The following is a 13,614-nucleotide window of genomic DNA, read 5'->3' on the forward strand; positions in this document are numbered from 1 at the left end:
TTGAAATTATGATAATTTGTTACACATGACATAAAACCAATGCATATACTTTTATATAACTTTATAAGTATAGCCAGCAAAGTCTGTATTGTCTTCTAGAATACCTTGGTGTTTAGCATAGAATGTTAAACATAGCAAAGTTTAATGAAAGTTTCCAAATTACTTATGTAACCATGCCCAGATATGGAAAGATACTATAAATTATTATGTTTTCCAGTTATACGTTCCATGGCCCAGAGGACTAAAGATCTCAATGTGACAGGCACTATGCCAATGGTTCTACTTGTATTATGTTATGGAATTCTTACAATTACCCTCCAAGAAAGGTACTGTTATAATTTGTCTACATGACAAATATTGTCTTAAGAGAATATGTAAATTTCCCCAAGTGATACAATGGTGAAAATAAAATTTCTTCTTCAAGGTGTTAAACTCAAAATCATACCTATGTTCAATATTTACTTGAAATTACATACTCTTTGGTACAGACACACATCATTTGCACAATGTTTAAGCTAAGAATTCAGTGGTGACTCTCTTTTGTATGTACTTGATTAACAGGATATAATATCACATTTGTAAAATGTCATATAAAAGTGAAACAAATTTTGATTTAAATGTGCATCTCTCTTTCTCTCTCTTTGGCTTATCTCTTTCTGTCTCTCCTATGCTGTGTGCAATAGTATTCCCACTCTTCTTTTCTTTCCTAGTATGTGCTACTCAATTCTTATCAAATCATGAAAGGGTTGCAGGCACAAGATATCATGTAAGATGAGTGGGATAAAATTTCATTGAAAAACACATAAATAAGAAATTTTTGTGCTTCTTTCATTTTCTCCTTTGCTCCACTTATTCCCATTGTTTTGGGCTACAAAAAGAGGCACAGGGTCGATCTCCTTTTTATGTACTAGATGGTAAGCATCAAATTGTCTTGTGTTCCTAACAGTCTATCATAGTGCAAATACTAAGAAGAAGAAAAATGTCAGATGATTTTTGATTAGGTAATAAGGAAATAATTGGACTAACTCTAAAATCTGTGTTGGTAGAGGGATATTTTACTGAAGGACAACTTAAACATCCACTGTTTACTTGGTACGTGTGATCCTATAGACTACAAACTGCTGACTGCTTGAGTCCATTTGAGTTTTATATATAAGCACATGCACGCACACATACAAAAATACATATATACACACAGATTCTGTGATACACACAGAATCACAATTATGGAATCAAAGTCTGATTAAATTCTCTAAGGGAAACCTTTTAGTCACAGATTTCTAATTCATATTTATATTTTTGGAGGGATTTGTCTCTATGTATATAATTTGAAGAAATACTACAATTAAATAACTTTTTTCTGAACCCAAATTTATTAATTAATCTATTTATCTATTTATTTAGTTATTGGCAATACTTGGTTTGAACTCTGGGCTTCACACTTCCTAGGCAAGCACTCTACCCCATAAGCTACTCCACCAGCCAAAATTTATTTTCTTTTCTTAGATTGTATAGCAAATTATAACTGAAGGTTTCGTCAATTTTAATAGTGGACATGTGATCTTGAGGAAATGATTTAAATTACCAAGAGCTTTCCACACTATTCTGTAGCTCTTCAAGAAAATAGGCATCTCTTGAAAGAAACTACACACAAGGCCAAAAGATATGTGAAAATGCTCAACATCTCTAACCATCAGAGAAATGCAAATGAAAACTACGATGACATACCACCTTACACCTGATTGATTGGTTACAATCAACACGGTGAAAAGAAAGTAGGAATTGGTAAGAGGAGAAAGGGATGCTTATATGATACCAGTGAGAGTATCAATAAATATACCAATTTCAGGAGTTCCCTAAAAACTAAAACTAGAATGACCATATGGTCCAGACATCCCACCACTTAGTATTGAGTTGTAAATCACTATAGCAAAGACTTATCTGTACTGTCATGGTTATTGCAGCATATAGCCAGTTTGTGAAAACAACCTAAGTGTTTGTCAACAGACAAAAGAATTTTTTAAATGTGCTCTATGCACATGATAGAACATAATTTGAACTCAAAAACTAAACAATAAACAAAAAAGTTAACCACGAAATTCTGTCAAATGCTACCACATGAATTAATCTACAGGTTACTATTTAAAATAAAATAAATCAGGCACTGAAAGACAATTACTACATGATCTCCATCATTTGAAATATATTAAAAAATTGATTTCATAGAAGTTGTGTAGAATGGTGGTTATCAGAAACCAGGGAATGTAAGAAGGATATAGGAATAGGGAGAGATTGAACAATTGGCACACAGTTATAATAAAATAGGAATAAGAAGCTCTAGTGTGCTATCACACATTAGGGTGACTATAGTTAACAACAAAATAACATGAATACCAAAAAGTAGAAAAAAGTATTTTGAATATGTTTTCACCCCTAAAGAGATGACAAACATTTGAGATAATTTAACATGATTTAAACATTATGTACATATACATGTATGAAAATATTTCATGGTACCCCATTACTCTGTAAAAACATTATCTTTTTGTGTATTAATTAAAAGTAACCCTTGTTATTTAAACATGCATTCTTTGAATACCATAACTGATCAATATAAAATATTTATATGTTATTGTTTCCATAATTTAATTGTATGAGGCAATTTTCAGTTCTATCCTTCCTAGATAGAGATTGCGAATTACAGAATAATGTTTTTTTCTCTCTGAAATTGTTAACCATGGAAAATTAAAAACTTCATGTTAAATTTTAGAACTGCCATGCCTGGGAGAAAAATGGATTACATTAACATCGGCACCATTATTTGAGTTGTATAAGCCAACTGGACATAAAGTATTGACTGTGTCAGCTGTAACTTCCTTAAGAATACCCTTACATTTCCTTGAATAATTATATGATTCTTAGAGTGTTAGTGAAAGAAAACATTATGTTCAGTGCTACTGGGATGAGTGTTAACCTGATTAAAAAGTCTAAGGATAATAAAACCAGAATGTGAAGTTATATTTCCCTCCAGACTACTATCACTTTTGAAGGAAATCATCCATCACAAAGATAGGGAAATGTTCTCAGAAGATTTCACTTAAAGAAGATATGCAATTGACTCTAGAGAGATAACAGGAAGACTAGAACTTGAAGATGAAAATAGTACGCAAAGTTCTTCTTGTTTCCTCTTCATTTTCCAACCACAATATATGGACTTATAGGGAAGTAAATGAGTGTGGAACTATAAACTTACCCATTTTGTTTGGAAGATTGGAGAGAAAAATTGCTGTACTTTTTTCATGATGCTGGGCTTTGAACTCAGGGCTTTGTGCTTGGAAAGCAGGTGTTCTATCTCTTGAGTAATGCCTCCATTCCAAATTGCTGTGTTTTAAATATACCACTATTCTTTGTAAAACTATTTAAAATGAGTTTTTCCTGAAAATATGAAATAGAAATTTTAGATAAACCTATTTAAATGAAAGTCAGAATTATGTGGATTAGAGATAATTATGATGTAATATTTTAAATGTAATCTTTGTTATGTTGTATTTATGCTACAAATACTTAGGAACCTAATTCTGCAGTTACCCCCAAGCTTGGCCCACTGGATTTGGTGAGATTTGAGTCTTTGGGGGTTCAGTGTATGTGGAATGAGTACAGCCTGTACCAATTTCAGCTAATTTAAAAATTTGGAAGATAATACAAAATATAAGGAAATTATGTATTTGAAACACCAGGTTTCAATGGAACATAAGAATTTTCAAAGATAGGTGTCCTTTTTACATTTATTTTTCTTATTTTGCCATAATAAGTGATCAAAATCAGTTTTTAAAAAACAGCTTTATTGAAGCATAGCTGACAATAAGTACATATTCCCAATGTGCAAATTAATTAGTTTAGTGTGCATAAATATACATGAATATGCAATACAAAATCATCAATGGAGTCATGATATTGAGTATATCCACAATATAGAAATCAATTCTTCTACCTTTTGTAATCCCACCCTCTCACTCTTAAACACCAAACCCATTCAAAGGGAACTTCTGTTTGGCTATCTAACCCTGTAGATAAATTCATATTTTCTGGAATTTTAAATAAACAAATGGAAACTTACAGTATATAGTATTTGGGTCTGTTTAACAAAATATAAATATTTTCCTTTTATCAATAACATGAATTTTTTCTTATTAAATAATATATCTTTATATCTATAATATAATTTTGTTGATTCCCTTATCAATGAGTATTTCTGTACTTTCAACTATGTTGTTATAATGTGAAGACTATATAGCCTAGCAATTTTAGTAGGGGTATAGTAGCATTGCATATGGTTTTCCTTTGCATTTTCCTAGTGACTAATGACACCCCAAAATAAAGGATTTTGTTATATTTTGAAGGAAATGTGTTTTTAATCTATTGTCCTTTTTAAAATAAACATTTTCTTTTAGAGCACCTTTAGAGTTCACAAAAATTGAACAGCACAGAGAATCCCCACAGAGTCAACACCCTATTTCCCCTATATATCTTCTTATAATAGCACAGTACATTTGTCAGGATAAAACCTGTCAAATATGACTAAACCTCCCATTTTATTCATATCTCAGTATCTCCACAACATCATTTTCTGTTCTATCAGAACAGTCCTATCAGGACACTTTTTTTGCATTTAATTTTCAACTTTGTGTAGGCTTCTCTTGTTTTAGACTTCTTTCTTTTATATGACCTTCAAAATGTTGAGAAATACTAACCAGTTATTTAGTATTATTGGCTTCAGCTAATATTTGCATTTTTTCTCAGGAAGAAACAGGGGTTATGAGGTTTTGATACAAAGAACACAGAGATGAAATACCATTTCTACCACATTTTATTAATACTTACTATCAACATGACTTGTCTCTGTTGTGATAATTTTAGAGTTTGTAATATTATATGAAATAGGTTTTAAGTGCCTACTAGCTTCCATATTTAAAGTAAATAAGTTGTCCCTATTTTCTAAGAAAATTTTCCTTAAGTTAAAGCAACAAGTCTCATTAATATTGTTGGCTATTTGAAACCAAAATGTATACAGCTAACTTACAACAGAGTAAAAATTCATAAGTGAAGTATAATTATCACTTAAAATCAAGAAAGTATATAAATACATGTCCTTCTGTCTGTCCAATTCTTACCTTATTCACTGTGATTAGTTTATATTCCTTACTGCAGGCTTATACAGTAATGCACAGAGTAGAAATGTTCTCACATCTTAAATAATCAAAAGCCGTACATCAATGCAATATATGAAAAATGACTAAATGTAAAGAATTCAATGAAAAATTGAAATAAACTCAGTGTCCTCAGAGAGGTAAAATGATGTAGGTTTTAACGAGAGACAACATGGTAAAAACATTGCTGCATGGTACAATGAGAAATGTGCATACTAGAAAAAAATGTCTGGGTTTGAGATTCATGAAAACCACCAACATGTTCACTGACCACTAGAAAGACCCTTAACTATCTTGAGTTGCTTCTATTTAAAATTAACTAATAATGATAATGGTGGGCTGTACCTTAATGTTTTTGCCACTTGAATATTATAATTATCAGCAAGATTGCAACACATATACCAATATTGCCTATACTCACAATGGTTTGCCTCTCCTTTCTTTGAACATTATAGAGACAACTCAGAACACTCAATCCACTTGCATATCACCATTTATAATTGGGTGGTGGTGGCTCATGACTGTTCTTATAACTACTTGAGTGGCTGAGATTGTAAGAATCATGTTTCCAGACCAGCCCTGACAAAAAATTTTGTAAGAACTTCATCTCAAAGGAAAAAAAGCTTAGAGTGATAGCATGTGCATGTCATTTCACTACAGGGGAAGCATAAAATAAGAGGAAGTCAGTCCAGGCCAGCCTGGCTAAAAAGCAAGACTCTCTCTCCAAAATAACCAGAACAAGAACAGCTGGAGTCATGGCTCAAGTGGTAGAGCACTTGCCTTACAAGGGCAAAACACTGGTTTCAAACCTCACTAACTCCAAAAAATTAATTAATCAATTAATTAAATGTAATTTATGTGATGACAATATCAAACTTACCAGATGCAGGCTTTCATTACTATTTGTATTTTTAATAAATATCTCAATTTTGCCACGAGCAAAAATATTTCCTGATATTTTCCTCAAATCTACTTAATATACAATCAATCATTCCAACCTAAGTTGATCTTTCAGTTGCTCAGTGTCAATTCTTTGTTGGTTACATTTTTTTCACTAACATCCTAATATTAAATTCATCAGTTAGTCATGCCTGCTCTATTTTCAAAATATATCTAACACATAACCTCTTCTCACTAATTCCATTTCTCATCATGATAATTTTAACCCCTTACTACAGGGCCTCCCTGCCTCTGCCTTACACATTTCATTACATTTGCAACAAAGAAGATGGAGTAATTATCTTAAGAACTTTGATTATGTCACTCCACTGTTCAGAGCTCCAACACTTCCCCCATCTCAGTCACAATTAAAAGCAAAGGACATTCAGTCTCCAGAGTCCCACAATTACTGGCCTTTCATGTCTTCACTGACCTCCCTTCCTCTTGTCCGCACCCATGCTCATCAACTTCTTCTACTTGAGTATTCTCTCAGCTTTTGCAAATTACCAGAAAAAACCTGATTTAAGGGTGGGCACTGTACTCACAGATAACTACTTAACTAAATTTCCACCTCAGTTATCTTCATTGCTCAGAAGAAGCTTCTCAGTTCAGTGGATAATTCACTATTGACACCCAGTTTATACACTTTCAACAGTACATCTTGTTTATTGGAAGTCTGAGTGGAATTAGAATCAATAACCAAAACATCAATGTAATATAAATATTATTAAAACTTATAAAAATAAAGTTAATGTCAGTCATACAAAGAAATGTTAAGCATTGAAGTTTTACATATGCAATATACATTGTACAGTGCTTGATACTTAAGTATAATAACACCAGTTTTCCCAGAAACTTTAGAAAATGTGTGTTTATTACTCTATTTTGAAGATACGGCTCACAGAGGTTAAAATTTATCATGTCAGAAACACTGTAAGTGCTCACATTCAGTAAGCATTTTTAAAATGAATGAGTATTGAGTAATAAATAATGCAATATTAAATGCTTTTTAAAATGTTTAGGTATAAATACCCAAATGTGTAATGTACATCTCTATACTTAATAGTTATGTGGCCATTTTCTTTCTTTCTTGTTGTATGTAGAGTTCTCTCTTGCTTTTTCTCAATCCATATATACATATACTATATGTTAATTTAAAAGCAAAATTTGCCCTCTTTATGCTACCCCTTGCAACCCCTTATAGTCTGAACCCAGGACTCATTCATACTAGGCAACTGCTGTACCACATGAACTACATACACAGTCATAAAAGAAAAATTGTAAGGTGATTATTTCTACCATTTTTAAAATTCATTTATTCATATGTGCATACATTGTTTGGGCCATTTCTCCCTCCCACCCAGCACCACCTCCCCCTCCCTCCACCCTGCTCACTTCCAGGCAGAACCTCTTCTGCCCTTTCTCTAGTTTTGTTGATGAGTAGACATAAGCAATAATAAGATAGACATAGCATTTTTGCTAGTTGAGATAAGGACAGCTAGGTTGTGATTCTTTATATTTCAAGTATTTTTAAAAAGTGCTTCTTTAAAAAATGAGTCAATAAATTTAGTAACATCCTTATTTATGATTTATATTTAGAACATACATAAACTTATGCCTAAACACATGTATTTTAAGTGCCAAATTTTAAGAGACTTAGTCTGATATCAATGCAGAAGTGTTTTGGATAACTTTTTTGAGAAACATTATCATATATGATCCTTATTTTCTCATTTTTTAAGTCTTATGTTATCTTGATTTTCAGCCATAAAATAAACTGGGTTATATAAGAAATTACTTATTTACTTGGTATTCCCAATTTAGCTGAACTAGGTTTGATGATTAAGATTCTTAATTGCTCATGGGTATTTGTTAAAATCTGATTACTCAAAAGATTTAGTAAATGTGCCTTATTTTCCTGATTAAAAGGAATTAAATGGTTGATTTTTTGCCAGATAATCTGAAGAGAAAAAAAATTCTAAATGAGAACACATGCTTCTGATTGCAAAAACACAGTACAAGGCAGCTTTATTACTTGTTATAAAGCAATTTTAACAAAAAAAAAAAACAAGAAAAATGTAAATGCTTGCTGAATTCTTGGGGAAAATGTTGCTGTAGAACTTTGCTGCTCTTTTCCTCCCTTTGTCTAAAGAAAAATCCCTGAATTACTGTCCAGTAGTTTAACTCTTTTATGTAATCAACAACATATGCACAAATTTTCTTCACAAATTTTAAGTAATATGAGTCTTCAAATAGTATCCATTTCCTTTGATGAAAAGAAAACAGTATGTTAAATTTGTGTGTATGTGTGTTAGTGTGTTAAATTCTTTTTATATGGGAAAATAACCCACCAAATGTTTATTGACAGGCAATAATATATCTAACAATGCCAGCCAAGTGCTCTTGAGCTCGTGGTTGTAGCTTAAGCTATACACAGCCCTGAAAAGAAAATTTGTAAGGTGATTATTTCTACTATTTTAAAGCTTCTCCTTTATCCTTTGAATATTTAAAAAACTCAAACTTTCCCTTAAGATTATATATTGATATTACTTCAGTTTGGTATTAATAATTTTTCAATTTTGAGAATTCATTCTTGCCACCCTACTGATATTTTCACTATATTTTAGTTATTTTAATTTTGTTTCCCACTACTAACATGAATATAGAGGTAAGACTACATAACATTCAATTTTTTCAGGTGTTTACTTGTACTTATCATATATTTAGTCTTTAATATTACTGGAATATTTTCAAGAACATGTGTCTCAGAATTTTCTGATAATTATATTAGCAGATATTTATGAGCAGAGTCTATAATCCTTTTTATTTATTAAGTTCATAATTAAATCAATTTAAGTATTATTGGATTTCTGATGATTCTACAAACACTTCAGTACACCAAGAATTTAATTAGGAGATCCAAAATGGTGACTAGTAGGGTAGGGAATCAGAACTCCTAAGCTCCATGACCCTAGGAACCTCCTCAAGATATTGGAGCTACACTTGGGTAATTCTGATTGCTCCTAGCCAAAATAATAACCACCATCACATTAGGTGCAGACAAAAATCAAAGACTGGCCTTTAAATCAGACTTTAATTGGACCTAACAGCCACAAAAATCCAATGCTGCACAGAAAGCAAGGCGTAGCTGGCCTCCAGCCCTGGGGGGAGAGGGGGAACCTGGACACTTCTCTTTTCTTTTTTCTTCTTCCAAGAAGCAGAAGACAGAGCATCAATCACAATCAAACTCTTTGACATCCTAGACCCGTAGTCCATGGAAAGCATCCCTTTTCCACACCACACTGACAGGCCATCTCTCCCTGACAGTCAGCTCCAAAGTGGCTTGCAAAACTGCAGAATGAACAGGTGAACATCATGCACCATGCACAATACCCCAACCCACCCCCCCAGGAAAATAATTCAGCACAGCCCCTAGACAGACTGAACCCCCCCCAGCAAAACTGAAAAACAACCAGCAAACTGTAATCTGACTCCAACACCAAATGTGGGGTAGAATGCTGAACCTGCCCTGAGAACAGGGGTGAGACAAGGAGCCAAATTCTCAGCACCAACTCCAAGTGATCTAATGTGTGCATAAAGTAGTAAAGGCTGAGAGTGGGAGCATGGTGACAAGCCAAACTACCAAAGGAGCCACTAGAACCCAGCAAAGATTGGAAAAAACACAAAGGCTGAGAGCAAGGATGGGGTGACAGGCCAACCTCCAAAAGCAGGGCAGGTGGTGGACCCCAGAGTTGATCTCTGGGACAAAGGACAGCATTCAAATGTGAATTGCCCCACATTGCTGGGGGAGGAACAGACCAAACAGAGCTTTAGTTGAAGGTCAACACAACTGCTGCCTGGTGAATACGACAGCTCTAAACACCCTGTACAAGCTGGTAGTATCACCTCCCCTCACAATTCCAACTAATCTTGTGGAGAGAAGGAACCAAATACTAATTACAAGCCAGTCACTTTGTGAGATCACATCAGAGCTTCTGCTTGAACACCAATATCAGGATTGGACACATATGGAATTACTCCAGAACGTTTACAAAATACTGAACTTCCTGTTGTTCCTGAACCTGGTATTTTTTATTGTGTTTCTTTTGTTTTCCTTTCTTTTAAATTTTCATTATTACTGTATTGGTAACTTCACCATCACTATCCTTTCGTCCCTATTATTACCCTCCTCACTTTCTCTCTTTCTCTTGTGCTACAATCTATTCTTCTCTCTCCGAACTACTCTTTCTGCCCCTTCTCATCAACTATTTTCCCCATCTTTACCTCCCCTTCATTTCCTCCACCAATGTATCATGACATTAGCACTTCTTCCTACACATTCACCACCTGCTGACTAGCCAATGGTATCAACTACATACAATGCCAACCCCCTGCAATTCCTGACACAAACACCCTCCACTACAACAGCAGAAATACATCCAAATACACACAAAGGCCACAAAACCTAGCAGTCCCCAAACCTCTTCTCCTAACAACCCACCATTTTTCCCACCAACACCCCCTTTTTGTACCATCTTCACCAATTACCAAAAAATCTATAACTAACCTAATAACCATCATTGGCCCAACTTCCAAAGTTTACAGATATTGTCATCAAGGAGTTTTGTATATAATATGTAAACAAGGGTTTGGCATTGAACTTGTGAATGTGTTATTATACCTCCAGGCAAGGGACAAAAAGAGCACATAAACCTAGGTAATAACCAAGTCAGTCACAACACAAAAATTAAATCAGTGAAATAAATCAAGAAATCAAAATCACCACTAGCCTATCAAAAACATAGTTGCACAACACCAAGTGGAGTGATGGGAAGAAGAACTGATGGAATCTATTCTCAAAAAAAAAAAAAGAAATTCAAAACAGGATTCAGGGTGAAATGAAGAAAATAGACACCCCATTCCTGACCTCAACAAAACAATGACAAATGTCACTGACAAGCCCAGTGACACACACATATAAACCCTCCAAGAAGAAATTCTGGAAGACATCACTGAGAAATTCATGGAGAAGATACTAGACATACTTAATCAGAATGTACAAGATGCACATAAGAAATTTCAAGACACCAAAAAGGAAGCACATGAGAAGACACAGAAACATATAAAGGAACTCAGAGAGGTGCTCAACAAACACAAAAGTTAAACAAAGGACACTATAAAAAGGGAGATAGATGGATTGAAGAAGATGACACAAAACATAAAAGAGAAGTTGAACAAAGAGGACTTGAGGTTTTTTTCTGGAAAACCTCAGAAAAAGGAATCAAACAGAAATACTGGAAATATGAAGTCCCTTTAATCAAACAAAAAACAGAGTGGAAGGCCACTCCAGCAGACTAGAACAAGTGGAAGACAGAATCTTAGAGATCAAAGATAAAATAGAAATTAAAGAAAAAAAACAGAAGAAATATAGGTCAAACAACTAAAGAGCTGTTTAAGGAGAATACAAGAACTCAGTGAAAGAACATCAAATGACAAAACCTGAGAATCTTGGGCATGGAAGAAAGAGAAGAGGTACAAGCCAAAGACATAAATAATTCAATAAAATAAAAACACTAAATTTCCCAAATCTCGAGTATGTTTTGCCCATTCAAGAGCAGGAAGCCTCCAGGACACCAAACAGATTTGACCACAATAGAACCTCCCCAAAGCACGTTATCATTAAAACGACATTCACAGAGAACAGAGAAAGAATACTGAAGGCTATAAGGGAAAAAAATAAACAAATAAAGTATAAAGGTAAACCCATCAAAGTAACAGCAGATTTCTCAACAGAAACCTTAAACGTAAGAAGGGCATGCAGTGATGTAGTTTGGGCCCTGAAGTGAAAAAACGTTAGCCCTAGGATACTCTACCCAGTCAAACTATCACTCAGAATTAATGGAATAATTAAAATCGTCAAGGATGAACAGAAACTAAATCAATACATGACCACCAAACCACCATTGAAGAAGATTCTACAAGGAAATCTGCACACAGAAAATGAAAGCAACCAAACCATGAAAGGATGGGAAGTATCAAACCACTGGGAAGAACAGACAAGTAATCAGACAGTAGCATTGATTAGACTGCACACAATCAAAGTCTTAAATAACAAAAATGCTTAAATGGCAGGAATCACCACACACCTATAAATATTAACAATGAATGCCCCCCAATCTAAAGACACTGTTTGGCAAACTGGATTAAAATGGAAGATCCAACAATCTGTTGTTTACAAGCGACCCATCTTATTGACAGAAATAAACACTGGCTTAAGGTGAAAGGTTGGAAGAACATTTACAAAGCCAGTGGCCCCTAAAAACAGGCAGAAGTAGCAATACTTGAATCAGACATAGTAGACTTTGAGCCTACATTGGGCAAATGAGATAAACAAGGACACTTCATACTAATAAAAATTAATAAAATGGGCAACATATCAAAGTGAAATAACAATTATCAACCAATATGCACCCAATGTCAGTGTACTCAATTTCATCAAACATACACTAAAGAAGGTAAAAGCACATACAGACTCCAACACAGTGGTAGTGGGAGACTTTAATACCACTCTATCACCAATAGAGAGGTCATCCAAACAAAAAATCTACAAAGAAATCCTACAATTAAGTGAAGCTATAAACGAGAGGGACCTAACTGATGTCTACAGAATATTTAATCCAACAAAGCACACAATATACATTCTCAGCAGCCCATGGAACTTTCTCTAAAATAGATCATATCTTAGAGCAAAGCAAGCCCCAGAAAATATAAGAAAACAGAAATAACCACCGGGCTTCTATCAGATCACAATTCATTAAAACTAGAACTCCAGGACAAAAGCAACAGCAGAAAATATGCAAATAATGGGAGGCTGAATAAAATATTCCTCAATGATCAGTGGGTCATAGAAGAAATAAGAGAGGAAATCAAAAGGTTCCTGGAAGCTAATGAAAATGAAAACACCACCTACTAGAACCTAGGGGACAGAGCAAATGCAGTCCTAAGAGAAAACTTTATAGCCACGAGTGCATACATTAAAAGGATCGAAAGACCTCAAATAAATGATCTAATGCCACAATTCAAACTCCTAGAAAAATAAGAACAAGCAAAACCCAAAACAAGAAGGAGAGAAATTATAAAAATAAAGGCTGAAATTAATATAATAAAGACCAAAAAAAAAAAAAAAGACACAAAGAAGCAATGAAACAAAGAGCTGGTTCTTTGAAAAAATAAACAAGATTGACAATGTCCTGACAAATCTGACTAAAATGAGGAAGGAAAAGATGCAAATTAATAAAATCAGAAATGAAAAAGGAGAGATAACAATAAACACCAAGGAAATCCAGGGAATCATCACAGACTACTTGCATGGAAGCAACACTAAGAATCTCTCTGTAGCTATACTTAGCTCAAACTAGTAAAAACTCTATCCAAGCAACTATTATTTCCCAAATACCCACTGTGGATA

At 33.9% G+C, this 13,614-nt stretch overlaps 3 protein-coding genes across 6 annotated transcripts in view; 1 reads left to right on the forward strand and 2 right to left on the reverse strand.

Moving 5' to 3' along the window:
* The window catches only part of LOC141421230 (inhibitor of Bruton tyrosine kinase-like), a 1,912,155-nt gene that overhangs the window by 1,629,654 nt on the left and 268,887 nt on the right, over positions 1–13,614 (reverse strand). The gene's annotated exons all lie outside the window — the stretch shown is intronic.
* LOC141410465 (inhibitor of Bruton tyrosine kinase-like) overlaps positions 1–13,614 on the forward strand; it is a 973,048-nt gene that overhangs the window by 89,002 nt on the left and 870,432 nt on the right. The gene's annotated exons all lie outside the window — the stretch shown is intronic.
* LOC109676132 (sialin) overlaps positions 1–13,614 on the reverse strand; it is an 86,775-nt gene that overhangs the window by 14,978 nt on the left and 58,183 nt on the right. Inside the window, exon 11 of one of the 3 annotated variants that reach the window (XR_012445855.1) lies at positions 3,254–3,435. The gene's annotated coding sequence lies outside the window, so the exon portion shown is untranslated. Of the gene's footprint in view, positions 1–2,213; positions 3,436–5,751; positions 9,498–13,614 lie in introns of those variants that run through there. The other 2 variants (XR_002211514.2, XR_002211516.2) reach the window with 2 other exon arrangements.

Source organism: Castor canadensis, chromosome 3 (assembly GCF_047511655.1).
Source record: "Castor canadensis chromosome 3, mCasCan1.hap1v2, whole genome shotgun sequence".
Classification (NCBI taxonomy): Eukaryota; Metazoa; Chordata; class Mammalia; order Rodentia; family Castoridae; genus Castor; species Castor canadensis.